This window comes from Panicum virgatum, chromosome 8N, assembly GCF_016808335.1.
Source record: "Panicum virgatum strain AP13 chromosome 8N, P.virgatum_v5, whole genome shotgun sequence".
NCBI lineage: Eukaryota > Viridiplantae > Streptophyta > Magnoliopsida > Poales > Poaceae > Panicum > Panicum virgatum.
The window spans coordinates 24,673,613-24,697,872 of NC_053152.1; the positions used below are offsets into that span (position 1 = coordinate 24,673,613).

At 44.8% G+C, this 24,260-nt stretch overlaps 1 non-coding gene across 1 annotated transcript; it reads left to right on the forward strand.

Moving 5' to 3' along the window:
* Positions 1–376: 376 nt before the first annotated feature.
* LOC120686979 lies at positions 377–480 on the forward strand. The gene has a single exon (XR_005680485.1). It is a non-coding gene; the product is annotated as a small nucleolar RNA R71 (small nucleolar RNA).
* Positions 481–24,260: the final 23,780 nt, after the last annotated feature.

Below are 24,260 nucleotides of genomic sequence, written 5' to 3' on the forward strand. Positions count from 1 at the left end.
GTAGGCGCAATCTTCACGGGTCTCAGGGCAGTCGTTCCCCGAGTGTCCATCATTGCCACAGACTTCGCACACGAAGTGCGAACCCATGGCGTAGACGGGAGCCTGAATCTGTCGTTGGCTCCCTTCCTCCATCTTCTTGATGATGAGGTCTGGTTTTGCGGCAATCATATCCGTCTCCTTGATGGTATGCACGCCTTTCGTGCGGGGCTGGAGTCGTTCATCGCTCCACCCCTGATTGGAGACCATCTTCTCGACTAATTCTTTTGCTTTGGCTATGGTCAGGTCGAGAAAGGCTCCTCCAGCAGCGGCATCAATATTGGCTCAAGATGTCGTTGTGAGCCCATTGTACAAGCTTTGCAGGACGAGCCACTCGTCCATGCCGTGATGAGGACAGGCCAGGATGTATTCCTGCAGCCTCTCCCAAGCTTCTGGGATGGATTCCATCCCCGTCTGCTGAAAACTTGATATTTTCCCGCGCATGGCATTTGTTTTGCCCAGCAGGAAGAATTTTGCGAGGAACACCTTGGAGCATTTGGCCCAGGTGTCGATGTCCTTTTCCATATAAAACTATTGTTTCGCCTTACCTAGGAGGGAAAAGGGAAACAGACGAAGCTTGACAACGTCCGCAGCGACACCCCGTATAACAACGGTGTCGCAGAGCTCTAGAAAATTTTGCAAATGTGCATTTGCGTCCTCGTTCGGCTTGCCACAGAATGGGCTAGCCTGCACCATGTTGATGAGGCTTGATTTTAGCTCGAAGTTCACGTCCCCGACATTGATGTTAGGGCCAGTGGCCACATTGTCGGTGGAGGGGACGGAGAAATTGCGGAGAGTCTTTTCGACCATAGCCTTAGGAACAAGTGGTCCTTCCTGAATGAGTTCCTGTGCTGGGAGAATAGCGAGAGGAGGAACGACGCGAGGTCGTGTCCTTCTCACGAGCTTCTCTGGATTGTCTGTGTTGTTTTCCGGTAGGGAGAAACCGGTCATACACTACCCCTGTCTTCTTTTCAAATCAAAAATTAAGAAGACATATAGAGACATTAGCCTGAAAGAGCAATGACTATATCCTGAGTTCAAAGCCTAGATTAACATTAGTACAATACCTTTGTTCACTTGCCGTCTCTGGCAACAGTGCCAGAAATACTTGTTGGCATTTCTTAGCACAATCACTAGGAACAGTTAGTCCCTAGCAACAGCGCTAGAAATGCTTGTTGGCGGTCCGTGGTGCAATCACTAGAAATGAGGGCGCCAAACCCATCCTAGCAATTGCACCCAAGGGGTGCCACTCTCGTGGTATAATCAATACGGTTACAGAAGGATCCGCAAGTGCACGGATATACCATTGTAGCATTTCACCCGGAGAGTAAAGGTATCGTCATTTATTTGTGTCCCAAAGGACGGCAGTGGCAAAGGTATTGTACTTAACATTAACCATGACATTGTGCCTCAAGTAATAGGCAATGCTCTAACAGGGGTAAGTCCAAGTAAAGAATAAGCAAGGGTAATGCAACACATCACACATCCACACTCCAAGAGGAAGGAATAAAAGAGAGAAACAACAAAAGAAAGGAACTACTCTACTCTACGTTAAGTCAGCTGGAGCTTACGCTAGGTTAGGTGTCCTAGTGCTTCTATCCAAAGCTGGGGTTATGTTAGGACATGGTTAGGACTACAGGTGCCAGGAAAATGGGATAGCGGGGAGAAGGTCCCGCACCGGAGTACATCTAGTCCCGTTACCTCTTTGCATGAACTCCTACACCGAACCCGAACGTCGGGGAGTATGCTAAATGCAACACTGCTGTTACGCCGGACGGACAGGGCTGTCACCACCTGCCGTCTACCCCAGTCACACCATGGAGCACGGTCATATCCGAAGGATCCTGCATACCCGAGCACCACGCTCATGTATGAAGTCACTACTCTAGTGCCCCTAGGTCTCCCACCCTTCGGATGGAAAAGTAAAACACTAGAGCAAGCCCGAAAGCACATCGAACCTCTATCCGTACCCGGATCATCTGGTCTAACCAAGACCTTAGCATAACTCATGAACAAATTAAGCATGGATTGATAAACTATTAAGATAGTAAAGCAACCATGGCATAACTCTATATTATGCATAGAAGTCTGACAAATCGGATACAAAGACATACCGGGAGCCAAGGACTGCTCAACGACCCCGAGGACGACTTGCTCGCTAAAGAAGAACTAGCCTAGCTCCACTACCTAGCTAAGGGAGCAAGAGAGAGGAGAGCCTTCTTGGAATGGTGGAAATGAAGTGTGTGTGTGTTGAGGGGGGTGGAGAGAGGCCCTATTTATAGCTCTAGAGGTCAATTTCCCGCCAACGCACATATGGAAGGTGATCAGGTGCCATGGCAGCTACTCCTCCTCGAAGTGCACCTGGACTCATTGAAAAGGTAATTTCATAAGGCTTTCCATGGAGTATAATTTTGGTACATGTTCTGTGCAGGATGATCAAGGAATTCAATGAAGAAGAGGCAGCAACAAACAATGGAGAAAGTGATGACGATGTCGCAAGATGTTTGGAGGACCTTGTGCACAAAAGTTGATGATTTGAAGTTGACCAACGCTAGAGGCAACAAGATTAGAGGAACTATGATGCCACCCATCTTCTCCATGGGATGCTCAAAAAGCTTCTAGTCGAGTACAATCAAAGAAAGAGACCACTCTGATCATCGACACAAAGCACGAGAGCCTCCTTCGATCCTGACACAAAGCAAGAACCATGGAGACAAACCATTGGAGCCATGCTACTCGCTAGTGAATCAATGGTGATGACCTTGAAGCCAAGGATGCACAACAAGATGCTTCGAAGACCACAAGATCAAGATCATCGACATCTTCGGATCGATTCGTAAGAAGTCATTGTTATCATCAATATTCTGCTCGACCTCAAAAGAAAATTGCAGTATATTTTTGGATATTCAAAAGCCCCATGAAGTTCCGGTTCCAACGAATCAAGAATGAAGTCAATCGAAGTTTCCCACAAGAAGTTATGGCCAAAACATCGAAGGTCGTGCACTCTGAAATTTTCTGGACAGCACGCAGCGCTAAAGTAAAACGGTTATAACTCTCTCGTTTGGACTCCGTTTAAAGCGAATGACCACTTGTTGGAAAGGTAATTTCATAAACTTTTCAATAGAGCTATATTTTGGTATATATTCTATTCTGTACGCAGGGGAAAATCCACGAAGGAGAGGCGAAGAGCAACGTGACGAGAACAAGGTGAAGGAGATAAGGATGCCAACAATGAAGAGGAGCTTGGGCTGTGGTTTCATCAAGCATACATGATCGAATTCAGAAGCTCAGGACAAAATAAGGGCCCCAAGGACGTTGGCAAAGGAAGGCATGAGTGACAACATTCAACGCATGAAGATGTTAAGAGCGAACCACGATGGATTACTAAAGGCGTCATCAATACAAGCTGCATGGACAATTCGAATCCTCACACGAAGGACCATGGCTTCACATCAATGAGGAGGTATGTGAGAAAGTCAAGCTCTATGACTTTAAATGAAGCGCTTTGCGGGAGGCAACCCATTCATTTTATTTATCTATTTATATATATTAATATGACCGTCTACATTGCACTCTTTAATCGGAATATCAAGTAACATTGTACCATTGCTCTAACAAAAACTACAACTTCATGTTGTTCATTCTAAATGTTATTGAGGGAGCACTTTGTTATTTGATCTTGGGAAACTTGTAGACCTTTTTGTGTGCCTATTAGTGTTTAGAGTTTTTTTATTTGTGTCCTTTTAGAGGGAAATATGAAGTGTTGCACTGCTCTTTGATTCTAAACTTGTGGCTAGTTAACTTAGGCTAACTTTTTGTTTTGTTTTAGACCACCTCATCATGTCATATAATTTTATTCACCCACCTCGTGTTGCATTGCATACCATGTTGTTCGTCTCACCCTTGCATTGCATTGCATGTTGTATTTAAAAAAAACTCTTTTTAAAAAAAACATTGACTAGCCTCACTTTTGAGATCCTAAAACCCTTAGGAAAACCACTCATAGAGCAATCCTAAAACCATAGGTTATGTTTTTCTTTCAAAAAAAAATCTAACTTTTGTTTCTCTCTAGTTTTTTTTAAAAACCACCTTAGATAGAATTTCTATACCCAACACTCTCTCTTCAAAATTTTTGTTTTAATCCAAAAATATAGGAAACCCATAAACCTACTTCTAAAACTTTGTTAGCTCGGTTGCTTGGTACTTTTCGATAAATAACCTTTTCATTGACAAAAGCCTCACTTCTTATGAAGTGTCGCGAAGACTTTTTGTCACTCTTAGCAATTGTTTTTGAATAAGCTAGTTGCGGAACGACATCGAAAGGTCCTTTCAACCTTGCTAACACTTGTTTTTGCTAACTTTGCATTTGCACTTTGCATCCATTCCATTGTTCATGCCCTCATTTTGCTAGCTTGATCTCAATCTTATTGATGTATGCTTTCCTATCCACGTAATTCTTATCATGATAGCATTTACCTTTTGCAATCTTGTGTAAATGTGGTGTTTAAACTTGTTTGCGGACCTCCATCTTTAAGCTCTTTTGACCAAGATAGCAATCCATTTTCCTCTCATTCGCATACACACACCTCCCACTTGCATTCACATACACCCATTAGGTTTAATTTTCACTAGAATAATTATGCCACAAGTTAAGTATCTTAGGGGATGTTTCTGGTTTGTTGGCGATTGTTTCTACTGCCAACTGTCACCTTGGGGTTAGATTGTACACTTGAATTGTTTTGCAGGCATGACAAAGTGTTCCCATGAATTCGTGATCAAAGAAGAAATAAAATTCGTCAACACCTCCAAAGTTCGAGAGCAAGCCCCGCTGTTTTCATCAAATTTTGCATATGGACAGAGACGTACAAGGAATAAAAAGTTGATATTCAGAAGCTCCATGAAATTCCCGTTCCAACGCACCCAAGATCAATGAATTTGAAGACCCGTACAAGGAGATATGGCAAGAACATTGGACGTTGCGCGTTTTGAAATTCGTCGGGACAGATTGCAGCGCTGGGATGAAATGGACATAACTCTCTTGTTCGGAATCAATTTTGGGCGAATGAAGACTCGTTGAAAAGGAAAATTCATGCACTTCGCAATGGAGCAATGTTTCAGTACATGTTCTGTTCTGGAAATTGAAAGAAAAATTCGTGAAGATGAGGCAGCAATGGGACAACGAGGAATTGAAGGAGGCGACGACGATGTGAAGCAATGATTGGGACCATGACGTAGTATAAGAAGAAGTTGAAGAAAATTGAGACAACAAAGGTGAAGACACATTGAAGATGATATTCATAGACATGAGGGAAGGACTTCAAGAATTGCAAGATGGTCCATCTTCTCCTTCCAGCCTAGCATCATGCTAAGCATGGGGGAGGATTTTGTGGACAAGGAAGAAAGATATCATGGAGTAAGATAATCACGGTTAACACAAGGTGCTCATAATTCTTTTTCCATGCTTAGCACAATGCTTAAGTATGGGGGAGGCCACGCTACACTTCATTACGAGCATCGAGAAGGACGGTAATTCTTCCTCAACTCTCTCTTTTTCTAAATGCTTGTACATATATGCCTTCAACCATAGATGCAACCTTTGTATATATCTCCCTATAATAACATGGCTACTAGGAGTACAACCTATATTTGTTTTTGTTTTCAATGAATGATAACCACCATCACATTGAGCTCACCATGATAATATTCTTATATGCTCTTGCTTATGGAAAAGTGATGAAAGTTGCTGCTTTGTTTTACCTACGCTATGTTGTATATGACTTGACCATTTGCTCTCAATTAAATGGAATTAAAATGATTAAAATACCGGCTCTTTTCTTTGTGGAGGTTAAATGACTAAATTCTAGACCCACATATTCTATGTTGCTCTTTGATTTAAGTCTACCGATGACCTTACACCTTGTGTTGTTTATTTTGAAAACTTAATTTCTATGCTATCTACATTTGTGAATTTCTTGCAAAGTTCTACCTACCAAAGCCTATACATACATATTCTTTCATGATGAAACCTTTAGATTGCAAACTTATATTTTGATGAGTTGGATTAAGATTGATTTCTTTGGTATGAGACTAAGAAGCTGGTCATTCCGTTTTTTTTGTGTAACCTTCTTTTTGCTAGCCTATTTATCCATGCATTGTGAGTTTCTACTTCGGAAATTTTGCAAACCTCGCTGGATATCCACCCTAAACCAAAAATATCTTTTTGTGTTTACCTCCTTGACCACAACCCAATTTGAGTTTGGATTATCATTTCGACGGAATCAAAACAATCAAGGGCACCATATAAAGAAAAATTTTGGGAGACAAGGCTCCCCGGAGATTCAAGAGGTTCTACGAAGAAGAAGATGAATTTGAGATACTTACCCTAGCTAGTTGGTTCTCCCACTATTCATACTCGAGGACGAGCATTCGTTCAAGCATGGGGGGATGGCTGGGTAAGTATTCTATGTCATCAAAAGTTCTAAGGAGAAAAAAGAAAGAAAGAGAAAAATTAAAAAAAAGAAGGGTGAAAAGAAAAGAAAAATGAAAGAAAAAAAGAGAAGAATAAAATGCCCCTTAGCTCTTTTTGGCTTCATTAATTTTCCAAGTTACTTTGAAGAACTATTCCATACTCAAATCTTCTAACCATGTGCAATCCGAGAACGAGAACTTCATTTGTATCTCGGGATCACCCATTTGCCACTTGCACATGTCCACCTATCTAAATGTGTGTGTTTCATCTTTCTCCCTCTCCAACATTATTTTCCAATGGCCTTTTCGACTAGTCTCAGTAAATCCAATAGATCTCTCTCTTAGTTTGACAATATTTCAGATATAATGTTTTGCTAGGATCGTTTTTAACTACAAGCTCCACATAAGCCTTCCACTTTTATATATGAGTAGAATAGGTTGAAGACAATCTAATGTAGGCTTGAGCGACTTGATGAGATGAGTATTTCCTTGATCTTTTGCAAGAGAACCTCACTTATGTTTGATATGCATTCTTTTGAAAACTCTTCACGATGAAACAAGGTAAATGCAAGAGCATTGCATTTATTTATTATTGTGGCTTGTTCTTTAATTTCTAGTCTATCTTCCATAATGAAAAAGTAGCCGGTCACAACATGAACTTAAATGCTAAATACTTGAGAGAGCAATATGTCTTGTTATGTATGACTAAGTGCAGAGAAGACATTGAGGGGCAACGCTGATTTCTTTATAAGCAAAACTCCTGGACTTACTCGAGGACGAGCAAGGTTTAAGCATGGGGAGAATGTTGGCACTCCTTAAGTACCCACTTTATCCCTTGTTTATCCTTGATAATGGCATGAATTTAATATCAAAATCACTAACCATCCTAACCCCAGCCTAATTATTGGTCATTTTCACATTTGCACATATATTTTGGAGGAACTTCGTTTTTGCAGGTTTTTGGCCTATTTTGGAGCATGAAACGACGAGGCCCGTGATCGAGCGCTAACACGGAGAAAGACGAAGGTCAAAGCCCAAAGGAAGGACCAAATCCCATGTTGATTCGAAGCCCATTCATGCACATCCATCCTCCAAGAGAGCCCAAAGGACCAAGCCCACAAAGATGAGATCAAGATACTTCGGGATTAAGCAAAGCAAATAAAGATTTAAGGAAGGATTCCCTATCCTATCCTTTCCTTGAAGATATCTCCAAGATAACGACGTCCAAAGGGGTGCAATCGTGAAGGACATAAACTCTAGAAGATGCGAGGAGTCTACACGCGAAAGATGAGACCGAGGCGGGCCCGAAAGAGGGTAGGCCGGCCGGCCTAGCCCATTTGCGAGGCGGTTCGGCCTCCCCTTCGACCGGTGGCTTCCTCGGGTTATAAGTAGCTCGCACCTTATTCAACTCGGGGAACCAATCCACCCAGAACTCGACGAAAACCTAGGGCCAAGGCCGGAGTGAGACGACGGCCGCCGCAAGTCTTCGAAGGTACCTAGGAGATGGCTTAGGCCACCCCTAGCCACCATGGCCTCCCTGCGAGGTTGTGCCATGGTGGAGTTCGGGAGTCATCCCCAACATTCGTCGGGGCATGTACACACACGATGGTGATATCAATCTGCTCTTTATTCTAGTTGTCTCGACTTTGGTCTACTTCAATGCATGCTTTCTTTCTCATATGTGATGCATCCATATATTCATAGTAAGATTAGATCTATTCGTGGTGATTAGTCTATATCTTGCGGATACGTTGAGGTAGCGTGTTTTAGCTAATTCGTTGATTACCCCGGTGTGGTGATAGCATGGCGGAGGGAAAAATTCTAGCGACGATATGATGTGGAATAGGATCGATGGCGAGTATCATGGGAGTCGTTGTGCGGCCACCAAGAGGAGGAGCTTCGAGTAAGAGCACTTGGTGGGCGTTTGAGGTAAAGCTTTGGGAAACCTTAGGCGTCGACACGCACCTCGCACCGGTGACCTTGGGAAAGTAGGCCGCTTGCGAGCCGCCTTTCTGAGAGATGATTTCGTGTACCTTTAGTTGAGATGCAATCTATGTTTTGATCACCTTTTTGACTAGAACTGTACCTAGAGACGATAGGCCCTAGCTCCTTGGTTGTGTTATCTCATCTACGGTTGTGGGTGTGATGAACACTTATGCTTCATTCATATCTATCAAGTCTTCAGTTTATATGCAATCTTCACTTCATGTTTAGGATAGGTTCGATAGATTAGATGGTAAACTCTAGTCGGTTCGCTTCCGATCCACGGATTGATAAACCTTGGGGGAGTACTCTAAGGGAAAAGCTACCACGATCCGTGTGCTTGCGGTACATAAATTGGCGCTCTAAGGAGCATCAATAGTGACACCAAAAAGGGCTGGGCGCGGGACTGGTTCGTGGTGTTGAACCCGGCGCCCAATCTCCCGGCGCGCACCGGCCGTGCACCGGAATACAAGGCGTGCTGGGGGGAGCCACCGACCGCCGAGGAGATGATGTAGGTGGAGCACCTCCTCGCGGAGATCGCCGAGCTATCAGCTCGAAAGATGACAAGGGCGTGGTGGCCATATCCTTCTACAAGCGGCTCACGCAGTCGATACAGGAGAGGGGTCCACCCGGCCTTCGAGTTTCAATTCATAATCCTACTCTGAGGTTTCTCGCCAAGTGGCTCGCCATGGTTATGCATTCCCGCACAGAGCTTCGCCTCTGCAGCTCACCTGAGCTACAGTGTCTGTACGCTATGGCGAACAAGATTCACTTCTCGCCCGTCCGGAGCATGCTTGCTCAATGGCAGAAGATGATCACGGCCAAAGGCCCCATCGACATAACCCCACTGGTCACCCGTGTGGCGAGGTATGTCAAAGCGATGGAGGGCGCCGAAGTCACCTTCTTGCCTGAGACAGAGGCATACAGATACGAGGTCGGTCTTGAGCATTTTGTGCAAGGGCACATGATGCGGGAAGGGCCAGAAAATTCTATCTTTATGTGTTACCCCGGGTACGACAGGGAGATCAAGCTTCCATGCCCGAGACTCTCTCTCTACTCGGTGAAGAGTCTAACATTGTAGATGGAGAAAAGAGAACCCGCACGACGGAGTGTTGCAGGTCCACAGACAAGGAGCAGGACTCGGCATGGACAAGCCGAAGCAGGTCCTTCACGACACGCCTCGGCACAGCCGGGGCCATCCACGGAGAACATGAGCTTCGAGGAGGCGTACGGTCATTACAACTATGACCCGTACCAAGCCGGTAGCAGCGGATTTGCTGGTGGACAAGGACCGTACTACCCCGCAGGTATGCATTCGTCTTATGGTCCACAGATGGGTCCCTCATCGCCGGCATGCTTCAACTATGAGGACCCGATTCTTCGGATCATTGCGGACCTTACGAACCGCATCAGCACACTTGGGACGCAGCAGCAAGAGATGTAGGACACGATGACACACAACACCCAGCTCACCCAAGAGAGTTGGGGGTTGACCTCTGCCTTGCAGTACGATGTCTCGAACATCTTCATCCACCTTGGGCTGGACTATCAGCAGTCCCAGCCGTACCAGCACCAGCAGCACCAGCCATACCAGTAAGAGAACAACGACGACGAGGAGGAGAACAACAACCACGACGATGATGAGGACCCCAACGAGGGAGAGAAGGACTCCGATGAGGAGGACTGAGCTTCATCGAAGCTTGGGGGGAGTCACACCACCAGGTAAGTCATCGCACTCGTTCTTTCCATTCAGTAGCCATGCCAAAAAAAATAGTAGTAGTAATAAATAATCTATAAACAAAAACCCCAAAAATATTTACATGCTTTGACTAAAATATATGAGTGGAAATCCGTGTGAGCTCTCACTTTGGAAATGATGAATAGTTGCTCTGTTTAAACTCTGTATGTGCCTCGTTTACAGCTTTTTACTTTCCTAGTACCTGAACTAGTTGGCACATAATAGTTCCACTGAAAATTTGGTTGAGTGGAGGAATGAGTTTAATTTTTGAAAGTCTAAGTTGTTGCTGGATTCGAGATAGCCCAAACCGGAATTTAAACTGCTGCTCTAGTAGGGAACCCCTCGGAAATCTTTTAAAAACTGAAATTTTGGTGAAGGTTTCCCATGGTAAAAATGACCCATTCAGGGCCTTATATTGCATAAACCGTTTTGAGCTATCTGAAGTTACTTTGAGCTGTGTCGAATGGTGCATCCACTTCGGGAATGCTACTTGCCTTCTACAGGTCTCTATCCCACAAATCCACCATTTACTAGCCCAAGCAGAGCTGGCCTGTCAGTCACCCACTCCGGGAATTGACATCCACTCTTGCCAGCTATGTGTCCCCGCAATCACCAACTCATATACCACAAGTTCATTCCACAAAAGTTTCCCCATTCAAAACTCCAAAGAGAAAAATTCATGATATTCTAGCAAAGGAGAGTGGAGTTATCTTCTTTAAAAAAATACAAAAAGAAAGAAAAAGAGAAGCCCACTCTCCATTTCAAGTTGCAAATTATGGAGTTCAAATAAATGGGAAGGCATTCATACCATCCATTCCATACCCTCCAAAAACCCCATGTTCCATGAGACCTGGATTTGGCTAAGTACCGACCCCGACTTGAATCACCCTTCGGCTAAGCAATACAGGTAACCAAGGTATGCATACATTTTCCTACCCATAAACTCCACATATCAACCTTAGAGATAGGAAGAAGATGGTCATATTTCTCGACCATATGTGAGGATCATACACTTTGAGCGACTCGAGAGTACCATTGGGAGACCTGAACCTCTTTTGAAAACTCTTGCAAAAATTCGAGTTGGGAACCTGAATAGGTAGCAGGGAACATTCCGGTGAAGGTTGTCCAGTCCAACAACCGCTCAAGACCGAGGGATGAAAAACAAATACGCCCCATCTTCCAGAACCTTAGGTATGTGCCAATTTTTCATAAGTACATACGGGAAGAGTAATACGCTGTGCACAAGGTACCTGCAAGGGGGTAAACATTGATGCAACTCCTGATCCACCGAGCCTCAATTTATGATTTGCTCGAGGATGAGCAAATGTTTAAGCTTGGGGGTGGGTGTTGACGGCCATAATTCCACATTCTAAGCCGTAAACTTCTCGGAAATAACATGAGCTTTGCACTATGTTCCATTCATATTTTATTTAATCCTAATGAGTTCCACGAGTTTTGGATGAGTTGTGATTGCAGGAGCAGGTGTACCAAAATTGAGCAAATTTGGGCAAAATCCCAGGCCGACCGGCCTTTCCTAGGCCAGCCGGCCTGGCACCTCCACATGCTAGGCCTCGTCTTGGAACCAGTGACAATGTGACACAATCAAGAGGCTCTAAGTCGAGGGTTAGGCCTTGGATCAACTGGAAACACCGAAAGGCATCAACATCCATCCAAAGGTTCACAAGATAGCCCAAGATCACAAAGATTGCAGGAACCCACTTCCTACCCACTTCCTTGGAGACTACCCAAGAGTAGAGCAAGGCCTCAGCCAAGTCAGAGGCCGAGATGGGCCAGAGGGAGACCGGCCAGCCTAGTAACTGCAGAACTGATGCGAGACCCAAGGCATGATAAGGTAGAGGGAAACAGAGTGTATTGTTTAACCCCGAACGATCTAACTCATTTTTATCATTTAATTCAAGTTTGACTTAAGGGTTGATTTACATTTAAGCAAGTTTAACAGCTAAGCTATGCAATCAACCAAAAATCCAAATCAACCATCTTGCATAATCACAAGCATACAAATTTTACACTTTAGTCAAGGTTAGCACACAACTCGACTAACACAACGTGTCGCAAAACGGTCTATCGTGCTGAGGTCAGGGAATCTTAGACTGAAAAGGGTCGGTGAGATACTTCAGGGCCAAAGCTACGGAAACTAATTCTATAGAGAAAAATCAAGGTAAGACGAGTAAAAATCTTAGAATTCAAGGAGTATAATAGCAAAATAATTTCAGCAACCAAGGCTAGAGAGAAGAAGACCAAAAACTCGACCAGTTCTATCTAGGCTTTCGTCCTACAGTCGATATAGCTCTGATACCACTCTATAACACCCGGTTTACAAAAGAACACAAACCGAGCAATCATATACGTGCCAGGATCAAGTCACACGTATATACAACAGAATGAATAGTATATCACAGCACATATCACGTAAAAAGATATAATAAAGCGAGTACGAATGTTATTTATTACATAAATGACAAAATGTCTGATACAAAGTAAGCGGAAGCGTAAAACAGGTACGAAACTCTCGAAAGCTAGGCGCCACAGGGACGTCGACTGGGAGACGAACGCCTAGAAGTCCTCGTACTCCTGGTAGCTCCGGGTGAACTCCTCTGCGTCACCGGGAACTGAGCAGCAGTAGAGTATCCCAAAAAAAGAACAAGAGGAAAAGAGTAGAGTAGAGTAGGCAAGAGTGAGTACACAACTTGTACTCAACAAGTATAACACAAACTATGAGGCTCTAAGGTTGGCTGACTCAACTGCATTAGCTTTTAATCTTGGCAAAATTTTATTAAAGCTAATTACTACAAGTTGATGAAATTACCATAACCCAGTTGCATAGAAATTAATCAAATTAATTAAGAACTTCTGAGGACCACACCGAAACCATCAAGGTAACCCACTAATCAAAAGGAGGATCCGGGCCGCTCATGACCGTGAGCACGGCTAGTGTACCAGTTTTACACTCTGCCGAGGTTGCACATCTTTACCCACAAGTCGTGAGCAACGCCAGTTGTTCATCACACTTCCGTAGGTGAGATGACTAGCAAACTCACTACGAGGCCGTTACAAACAATCTCGTTGGTAAGGAGTAACCGCGAGGGATGGATCGGCGACTATGGAGCAGGTCTAGTGGGCGTCAAGACACAAAGCATAGATGAGGCCACTCCGTACGAGGGCCATAGAAGCTTACCACCCTTGCCCCGCAGGTAAGTTACTCCAAACCAAAAAGACCTAATTAGTAAGCCAAGACCATCCCATTCCAGTCTTGTGGTTGCGCGGTTGTCCCAGGTTGTCTCCCTAATGACGTACGGTCCTTATGTTGAGTAGCTAGCACAAAACACAGTGCGAGCCCCCTAAACCAAGTTTCTAGAAAAACATGTTTTAAGGAGACGTAAACCACTCAAGTACAGAGCACAGAGGGTAACGCTCAGAATTAAGTTGCATAAGACCATTAACAATTTAATTAACAAGGACCAAGTGTGTTATAGCGCGGCACCTAGCACAACTAACCAAAATGCAACCCAAGGGATATATATATATATATATATATATATATATATATATATATATATATATATATATATATATATATATATATATATATATATATATATATAAAGTGGCTAGGAAAGTCCTTATAGGCATACAGTATTAAAATGCAGTATGAAATTGTATTTAAAGGTGATAGGAATGTTCATGTTATACTTGCCTTCCTTAAACTGCTCCTGCTGCTCAAAGGTCTCTACAGAAGGTGGCTCCTGGTACTCCTCCGAAGGATCAACGTCTACTCACGATCGCAACGCCAACACAAGGTCCAGCACATACACATACATGCAAACAAAGTCAAATGCTAAGAAATAGTACAACAATACATAAAAACAGCAAACAAAACTGAGCTAGAACTATTCTACGCGTTACAATGATCGCGTGGGCATAAAGAACACCTAAAACGGAGCTAGAACGCGAAATCTAGGGCTAAAACAAGGTCCAGGGGCTAAATTGCAAGAAAAACTAAGATTCTAGGGGCTTCTGCACAAAAACTAGGGACTAAAATGTAATTAACAGATAGATCTAGGGGCTAATGTGTAAAAACAGCAGGGCTGGACTGCAGGTTCTATTTCCAGAAAGCTCGGGGGCTAAAACGCTAAAAACTGGGCTGATCTGCAATTGCTTTTGAACTGGAAAGGACTGCGGGTTGATTTCCAGGAACTTCAGGGACTCTTTAGCAAAACTGACAGGCCGAACCGGTACGTGTGGATCTGATCCATTAGATCCTGATTCGGTGGCTCTGATTAGATCTGGACGCGATCTAATCTCGTCCGTGGGCTGAGGATCGGGCAGCTAGAATTCGCTCACGGGCTGCAGCGGCGGCGGGGCTCGCCGGAGGCCAAGCTCCGCGGCGGCGCTGCGCGGGAGCTCGATGGACTTCGCCGTAAACAGTGCTCCGGAGGTCAAAACGACCCGGGTTTGGGTCAGGCATGACCAGCGTGACACACGTGCTCCACCTGTGTCTAAAGCGAGGGCTGGAGGGGCTCAGAGAAGCGGGTCCAACTGTGGCGGTGGGTCTGTGTGGCGGCGCTCGCCAGTGCACGAGCGTTCGAGCATTTCTGGGGTTCAAACCTGGTGCAAAAGGGACAGTGAGGGTGCGCGGTGTGGATACATGCCAAGGCAAGGTGCGAGCAGCACTGCAGAGGGCTCGCCACGGCGAGACTGAAATGCGGCCGGCGGCGGAACACCGACAGCCAGTGTTCTGGCTATCACGGTGGCCTAGCATCTACGAGATTTAGCGCAAAAGGGATAGGAACTCGTGCTGGGGCTCACCATGCACTGGATTGGTCAGAGGCGTGGCGCAGGGTCGTTGGCGTTGAGGTCTTGCAGTGGCGTACGGGCGGAGCACGGTGACGAGGTCGATGCGGGGTGCTTCCGGGCTCCTGGATCCCACGGTTCGACTCGATGAACACCTGTGGAGGTGCTACAGGGGTCAGGGAGGTCCGGGGATTGCCGGCGGTGAGCAATTGCTCGGGAACGGGTTTACCTGCTCCGGCGGGTTCGAGTGAAATTCTCGGGTGTAGCGCAATGCAGAGGGCTGAGGAGGTGAACGGTGATGCTCCTAGCGCTTAATCGGAGCTCCGACAGTGGCCCTCGGTGGCCGTGGTGCAGCAGAGCGGCGGGGGCACGGCGGCGCAACTTCTCATCGGCGGCGGGTCTCGGTGGAATTTCGGCCGCTGCACAGGCCGGGGTCACTAGGAAAGGCCTCAGGGAGCTTCCTGGTGCCGAGATGAATATGCTGCGGGCTTCGGCCGGGGTGCAGCTGTAAAGAGGTGGCTAGACCACGGCGGCGCAGGGGCTCAGCGCGGTGGAGCTTTGCTAGGGTAACGGAGGTCGGCTCTGGGATGCGTGGAAGGGAAAGTGTGGTGCACAGGGTCACAAGGGGGGGAAGTTTTAAAGGAGAGGCCGAGGATCTTGGGCAGGCGTGCTAAGGATGGAAAGCCGGCGGGGATTACAGGCGGCGTTGCTGCGTGGCCAAACTGGATCACACCGTTGCTCCGCGTGATGCTGGGCACAGGGTGAAGCTTCTAGAAGGCCGACGGGAGGCTGTCCAGCGGGGCCACGTCCTCGGGGCTGGCCCACGGCACAGAGGAAGGTGAGCGGGGCTCGGGCTAGGCGAAGCAGAGGCGCGGCCGGGGAACTCAGGTGGAGAAGGACAACGGGGATGACAGGTGGGGTCGGGGCGCAGTGAGACGGAGTGCGAGCGCGCGAGCGGGGCCGCTCGGTCAGAGGAAAGGAAGGGCGACGCACTGAGTGCGCGGACGAGCGAACACGGGCTAGAACCGACTGACGAGTGGGCCCAGGTGAGCGGGGAGAGAGCGCATGGCGCCGTCTGCGCAGGAGAGAATGCGGGAGCTGGCAGGTGGGTCCGAGCGGTCGGCCGGAGAAGAGCACACGCGAGACTAAAGCGAAGGCGGCTGACACGTGGGGTCGGCTTGTCAGGCGGACGAAGCGAAGCATGCGGCACTGGCGCGGGCCTGAGTAGCGTGCGGGCGAGTGGGCCGAAGCGGGAGCGGGCTGTGCGCGTGAGGTGAGGGAGCAGGCCGGGCTGGTGCGAGGGGAGAGCTGGGCTGCGGCCTGGTTGGGTTTGGGTTTTCTTCTTTTTCTGGTTTTCCTTCTCTTTTCTTTTTCAAACCAACTCATATCTAATTGAATTCAAATCAAATTTGAATTCAAACCCTATGCACTAAACCAAATAAAACTTATGCACCAGCTTGAATGCACAAACAAGTTAAATCTAAAATAAATTTTAATTACTTGTGAAAGAAAATTAATTTAAATGCAAGGCTAAGCATATAAAACCTTAGAAAATTAAATAAAGCTTATTAAATTTATTATTAAATACTGAATTTAAATTAGGGTGTTACATTCCTCTTCCAGCCGCCGAAGTAAGCTCTGCTTTCCCGAGAACTAGTTAGGTGCTTAGTCTGATCTAGAGAGGCTAGCTCGATAGTTCAGAAGTGTATTAGGTGTCTTATCTCGCTCGTTGTCCTCCCAGCTCTACCTCTCTAAGGTTTAGAATCTCCGTGTGTCACTCGGTCATTGCCTGGCCATTTATCTTACCTACTTATCTGGCTTACCCCCGTCTAGTCAGTCAGTCGATCAAGCTAGTACGGTTATCATTCGATTTACGATACTCTTTACCATAGTGCTTCCCTGAGGAAAAATACGATACCCTGGAATACTCCAAGGTGAAGTGCTACAGCGGTGATTCTGTGCGCTTACAGAATATCTATTCTAATCGGGCATAAGAAACGCCAACAGATGCATCTCCCTTGATAAAACCTGCATACAAGTTATTCCAAGTTCCTTCCAATTCTTGTGAAACTTTTTGAGTGGCTACCATGCTTTCTTGGGTAATTGAAGAATGGAACAATAAACACTTTGGGTTCCTAGCTCTTCCTGCTTAGAAACTTGGATTTAAAATTTTGAAACAAAAGAATAGTCTTGCTCCTCAAATTATTCTCTCGAACTACTCTTTGTATTTTAGATCCTCACCAAGGCAAAGTTGATGTCTTCTTTTTCTCCTATAATCTAATCAGGCTTATGTGGAGCTCAGGGTAGGAGTAAAAGAGGCATGTCTGCTTTGCTTATGTTGCTAAGTCAAAGACTAGATCCAAGCAGAAACGAGTCATACAATTTTGCATGATCCATCTATCTTCTTTATTTCCCTTGGATGTGGACTATCTTTCTTTTTTTTGACATGCCTTGTGGGCATGTGGCATACCTTCATTCGGTATGCTTCTTTTTTTCTCTCTTTTTTTGACATGCCTTTTGGGCATGTGGCATACCTTCTTTGGGTATGCATCTTTTATTTCATCACCATTTTTTTTTGTTTTCATAGTCCACATCCTCGATGGTCACTTTAGAGAGAAAGAGTCATGGTATGTCATGGAGTTTTATTTTATGGGTGGATGACCATGTTTGCTATCTTTAAGTGTAGAAGTATAGCATGTGAGTGGACGTGTACATGATCTTGATCATGAGAGTATGACAAGTCTTTAACAAGGGTAAAAGAATTTGACAAAACTCAAAGCAAAGTCAAACTGCATATGAAGGTTTGAGCATGAAAATCTAACTTTGACTTTGGTAGGAATTTTCATTAATTTGAGGAGACAAGCTATTGATGATTTTTTAAAAAAAGAAATTCGAAGTACTTTGCAAGGAAGAGCATGGTTCTGTTCATCTAATCATATCATATTAGTCAATTACTTAGATAGCATGGGGTCCCTATGAAAATAATTGTTCACAAGAAGTAGAAAGAATGCGAGGAATAAAGAGTATGCAAGTTTATTTATGGAAGTGCAAGGAGTGCAAAGGGTGATAGGCTAGGTTTGTTGAGTTTTATTTTTATTGATTAGCATGAATTCATTTAAACTCAAGAACTTAGGGAGTAAGAGGAGTGTGTCAGGGATGTGTTGCACATACCATCACTAAAGAGGAGGAAGAGGGAACTGCAGGAAGCCATAGGTGGTTTAGTCGAACCAAAAGCTCGACCATCCTTCGGATTCCTTTTGTCCGGTTCTTTAACATGCTGAACCGTCGATGATGTGCAACATGTTTGGGGGAGAGAGCTTGAATGAATTTGAAATTGGTGATTTTGAGAGATCTCCCCCACACTTATTCTTGTACCTATCCTTATCAAAGAAAACAAAAGTGGAAACAAGAAGGGACTCTACCGGTTTTAACACCAGAGAGTCTAAACTTTATTGAATCAAAGAACATTATTATTGGGAGCACTAATTTTTATTTTATTTATATTCTTATTATATCAATTTTAATGTTTTTTACTTTTATTCTTTTATTTTATTATATATTTTTTTCATGGCAAGCAAAACAAGATGGGTAACTTTAGTAGGGTAGTGACATGAAGCAGGGATGCACGAGGTATGTGGGATACTTACCTAGAGAGATTTCCCAAGCCACGAAAAAAATGCAAGAGTTCAGCTTCATAAACATGAAGTAAAGCTTTACATTTGTTCATCGTGGTTCCTCGTGCATCTATCTTCCCTTTGGACCAAGGAGCATTGTGTTGAAGCTGGAGTTATGTACGCCGCTCCTTGTGTTTTTTTCTTCCCTGCAAAAGGTTAGTGGACAACAAATACTCGAGCGATGCATAAGGATTTGGAAATAATTTTTTTTCAGATTTGTTGTTCACATCCATACTTTAAGGAAAAATCAAGTTCAAAGATGCAATGAGCATGGATCCCAAGATGCTTGCCATTGTTTTATTTTATCTTTTTTCGAGAGAGAGTTTTTTTTAAACAAAGAGTTTTTTTCTATTTATTGTTCACCAAATTTTTATCATTTTAGCCAAACTCAAACAAGGCCAAGATAAAACTACACGAAACAAAGAGGCATTTTCACAGAATACTCATTTTGAATTCTTGAAAGCTAAAAAGGGCTTTGAACGTAGTGCAAATTTTGTTATTTGAAGCGCTTCAGGGCCTTGCCTTATCTCCAGCAGGAATTAGGACTTTACCCATCAAATGTGATTTTTTTTCAGAGTTAGTCCACAAAAGATTTGCATCCAAAGTCCTTCAAAACATTAACTCTTGAGTTCATCAATCAAGATTTGACACCATGTCTAATTTTGATTGGAGAAGGCTGTTTAACCTAAGCACCATGCTTAATTTAAAAAGCCTATGGTTGTACTAATTTAATACAACCAAACCAGAGCATATTTCCAAAGACAAAGGAATCATGAATTTGTTCGACATCGCTTTGTTCATATGGAGATAAGTATGAGTAATGGATTGATGAACCTTACCTTTGCTTACCCGAGTATACTTACCGCCAGCATATAGGATGGATATCTCAGAGTTGCTGTGGCGATGACATGTGGTACTCTTGCCTCGTGTGTGGGAACCATGTTCATTGGAGGCATGATCTATTGGCACAATGCTTTATGATTGGGGACGCAAGGTATGTCTCCCTTTGTGCATGTGAGCTAGTGCCAATCTGAGTGGAGCAGCAAAAGTTTGGAAAGGAAGAGGAGCAGCCTCTTGATTGTTTTGTGTGCATGAGATGCTTGAGTGTGGGGAGCCATGGCTCTCTCTCACACACTCTTTCCTTCTTCCTTTCTCTTTCTTTTTTTTCTCTCTCCTTGTTTTTTTTTCATTTTTTTCTTCATTCATTTTTTTCTCTTTTTTTCTATCTCTCTCCTTGTGTTTCTTTTTTTCTCTTTTTTTCATCTCATTCTTTTTTTTTCAAGAAAGCCAGGACTGACATCATCTTGTAACAATGATATTGCTTTGGATGGCTAGAACTTGCAGCGAGATGCTCAGCGATTTCCCCCACAGTTGGACTTTTGTGTGAAGGTCAAGTGTGCAATGTCATGGTCTTCTTTTGAGTGTGTTCCATCTTCAAAGAGCATTAAAGTGTTCAGCTGATGCAACCCTCATGTTCTTGGGCATCGTATGTCCCCTGTTCTTCTTAATCGTCACCTGAAATGGTTAGGACCAAGAATACCCGAAGGTGCATACTATGCTTAAAAACATGTTCTTGCTCTTTTTTTTTGGAGAAAGATTTTTTTTTAAAGTTGCTCCGGGGTATTTCCCGGCAGTGCTTTGTTTATGATCGTAAGCTCGACCATGAGGATTCCTCCTGCAGCTGTCAATGGTGATGAAGTTCCCAGTTTCACCACCATTTGTTGAATCATCGTGTTAAAGCTGCAAGATTAGTGCACAATACAACTACGATCCCTGCAAAGATGTTAAGATAAGAAGAACCAAACACAACCATCCTAAAGGGCATCTATGATGGGAAACCCTGAGATGATCGTAAGACTCGCAGTGACTTTGCACACCGGGAGAAAGATCTCGGAGATATCAAGGGTGAGCATGACTTTTGTGAAGAATCAGAACGGAACTTCATGCTCATGGAGTGAGTGGCTTGATCTCCAGATAGAGCAACCCAAGAATGTTCATGACCCCATAATGAAAGAGGATGTGTAACTCTGTGGGCCATTGGAATGATTCTGAGTTAGGATCATGAGGGAAATGAGTATTCTTCAGTTCAACCCCTCCTTAGGATGAAAGCCTTGCATGGAGGCAAAGCAATCCGTCCTAAGCTTCCAATAGAAGTTCATTTTGATAGGAAAGGTGAACATAATTTCTATTGGGCATTGTTGACGGCCATTATACGCTCATTTTGGCACCAACCATTGCCATTAATGAGGGAATTTGAAGAAGTTTTGATATAAAGATCTATTTAAACTGATGAGTTCCACGAGTTTTGTGTCCCACCATGTTTTGCAAGGAATATAGGTAAAATGGTGCACAAATACCATTATTGGTGAAGTAGCAGGTGAGGCCATACAAATGAAGGTTCATTTAGACGTCTCGGTACAAATGACACTTGGACATGGTACAAAAGTTTTTCAAATCACATATTTGACAGCACCATGTCGAAGAGCTCGTCGAGATGATCAAAATGGACACTTGGATCACCCAATTCGGAGTCTGGACAAGGCCGGCCGGCTTGGCACTTCCATGAATCACTCTCCACTCAGTGCCATTGCATTGGGGTCTCACCAATAGACACCCAAACACTTAGACACATGCCCAAAGTGAAAGTAAGAGCGAAAGGCCTCATATGCCCCTCCAATGGGCTTCCGAAGTGACCGTTCGATGTTGGGCTGATCATCCAAAGGTTGCATCTGCACCTACATGCAAAGAAACACAAGAGGAACCAATGCCAACCATTGGATGAAGCTTAAGACAGGTGGAGGGATGGATGAGCTTGTCACATGGATTGAATGGCCCACCTTCCCCATGAATAACGGCCAACCGACTGGAAACCGCCTTGGAAGAGCAACACCACACCGTTCATCACACATTGGCAGTTGATCCAATGCTTGGGGAGAAAATCCCAGGCCGGCCGGCCTCACTTTTCAGCCGATCGGACCGATTCAAGTTGGTAGTTGCTCCAACCAACGTTGCAAGAAAGAATATTGGGCATTCGATTAAAAGTCGGTGGATCAAGAGGCCGGCCGGCCTAAGGGAGGCCGGCCAACCTGACTTTTTCACGCCACATGCTCATCCTTCGCGTGGAAGCTAAGCAACTCAAGTATCTGCATGCAAGCCACACATTGGCTCAAGTACCGACCTCCAAAGCACTATTAATAGCAGCCCTCACCTCACTTCCAAAGCACGAAGAATTGAAGTAAGTCCAAGGAGAAGCGTAGCCTCTCCAAATAGGGAAAATTCGATTCATGCCACCACAACTCCGTGAAATTGGGTTTCACGTTGAAAATCATGCCACTCAATGGCATGGATTTCAACATGAAATCAAAAATCGTGAAATTGTAGTGGCATGGATCCAACTGACCCAAGAAAATAGTGAGAGAGGCGAGGTGAGAGTTCGGAGAGGAGCCGGAGTGTCGGCCCCTCTCCAACTTTGTGCCTCCGAGGAATGAACCTCCTGTTCGAGTAATTTCCTCTTCTTTCGTCAATAATATTGCTTTCTCTCCTTTACTTTATTAGTACTTGAGTACTTGGTCTCTCTAGTTGTGGGATCCCTTGTCTGCATGGGTAGCAAGTTCTATCCATTTGGGATTTCTTCCTACCTTAAAGTGAGGCAGAAGTCAGTGTCTTGATAGAGTAGGCACGGTGCCTAGGCTTGATAGTTACTTTGGGTTGTGTTCCACCCCACGGAACCGTTGTGGTAGGCAGCAGGTGGTGACAGCCTTGTTCGTCCTTCGTAGTCCACCACGTTCAGGTGTTTTCATAGCAGTAGTTGCAGGTTGCCGTTGGACTCCCCTCTCATCCCTTTCTGAAGTCCTTCCTCTTCCAGCCGCCGAAGCAACTAGAGTACAAGTCAAATATTCTTGATAGGATTAGTTAGCAAGACGATGTTAGACCACCTCTACCTATCTTATTTGGACCTCTTCACTCCCGTCATATCCCTTGGATAAACAAAAGTCACTACTAGTACACTTCTTGTTCCTCATGGATTCGATACCCTGGAAGACTCCAAGGTGAAAGCTACATCGGTATCCGTACGCTTGCGGATTCATTCTGTGAGGCTAAGGACCGCCAACAGGCATCAATCAAAATCAAGGAACAAGATGTGAGTTTTGAATCACTTGATTTGATTGGCATCAATCGAAAATCGAGGATTTGAATGTGAATTTATTTCACTCAATTCGATCGGTATGTCCTTATGATCCCTTGACCAAAAAGATAAGCCTACAGACTTACAACACAGTGGTCAATGTCGAGGCATATTCCTCGGTGAAAACACCTTGGAGTTTGCCTTGACACAGGAACATTTCAGGGATGAATCTCGTAGTCGGATGAGAAACTAGGTCCTGAGAGGATAGCTCTAAAGACTCACCCCAAAGGGTCAGAAGGTGTGTACGAGGATAACCTTCCATGGGTAACGGGGGTGGAGGTAGAGGTAAAGAAAGCAAAAAGATACGATGACGATGAGGGTGGCATGGATCAAGGTAGAGGTAAGGAAAGAAAAAAAGATAATAATTTTTTTTATTTTGAAAAAGAAAAGATATGAGGACCAATTAGGTTCGAATATAGAATAGCAACCGTTCTTCGGCAATGGCGCCAGAAAGCTTGTTGGGTATTTTAACAATGCGAAATAAATCCGCAAGCGCACAGATACCGTTGTAGCTTTCACCCGTGAGTATTCAAGGGTATCGTATCCATAGGGAACGTGTGCGCACTAACTCCTAACTTAGTTGGTCCAAGGACACACTAGGATATGTGGCGAGGATGGAGAGGATTCCTGCGGTAGCACTAAAGATGAGTTAAAGGTCGATCTCTCGGGCATGATACTCGCTTCGAGCACCCGCTTACACCTGAAATGTTCAGTAGACTCCCGCCAACATCTCTACGCTATATCTGAACGTGGAGGACTACGAAGGACCGACAGGGCTGTCATCACCTGCGGCCTACCTCACAGACCGTGCGAAATAAGGCAAACGAAGGTAACCCTTAGCCAGACACCACATCTGCGCTACTGGTTACTACTACAGTCTAACTACGTCTGTTAACCTGTAGAAAACTACATCACTCCATATAAATACGGAGCGATGAATCCGCGAGTAAGAGAACTGATCTCACTCATACGAAAGTACTATGCAATACAAGAATCATAAATACTAACTTACTCATATCAGAGGAAGCCAGCATCCGTAGAGGTACAAGACCGGAGAAGACCGCCGATAGGCCCGGCGCTTCCCTGAACTACTCCTCACTCTGCTCCTACTCTAAGCACTAGCCTAGGCAGGGCCTCGCCTCAGCATTGGAGCACTACATCTTCAAGTGAAGGAGGAAGAGGTCCCTTGGTGGTGTGTGTGAGAGGGGGTGAGGGAGGCCCCTTATATAGCTTGTGGAGGTCGGTTCCCGCCAAGATTAATATGAAAACATCAGCCACCAACTTCTGGAGGATCAGAGTGATTTTCCCACCAAAGTGCACCTGCACGGGAGCCATATTAGGTTCAGCCAAACCCATGGTTCGG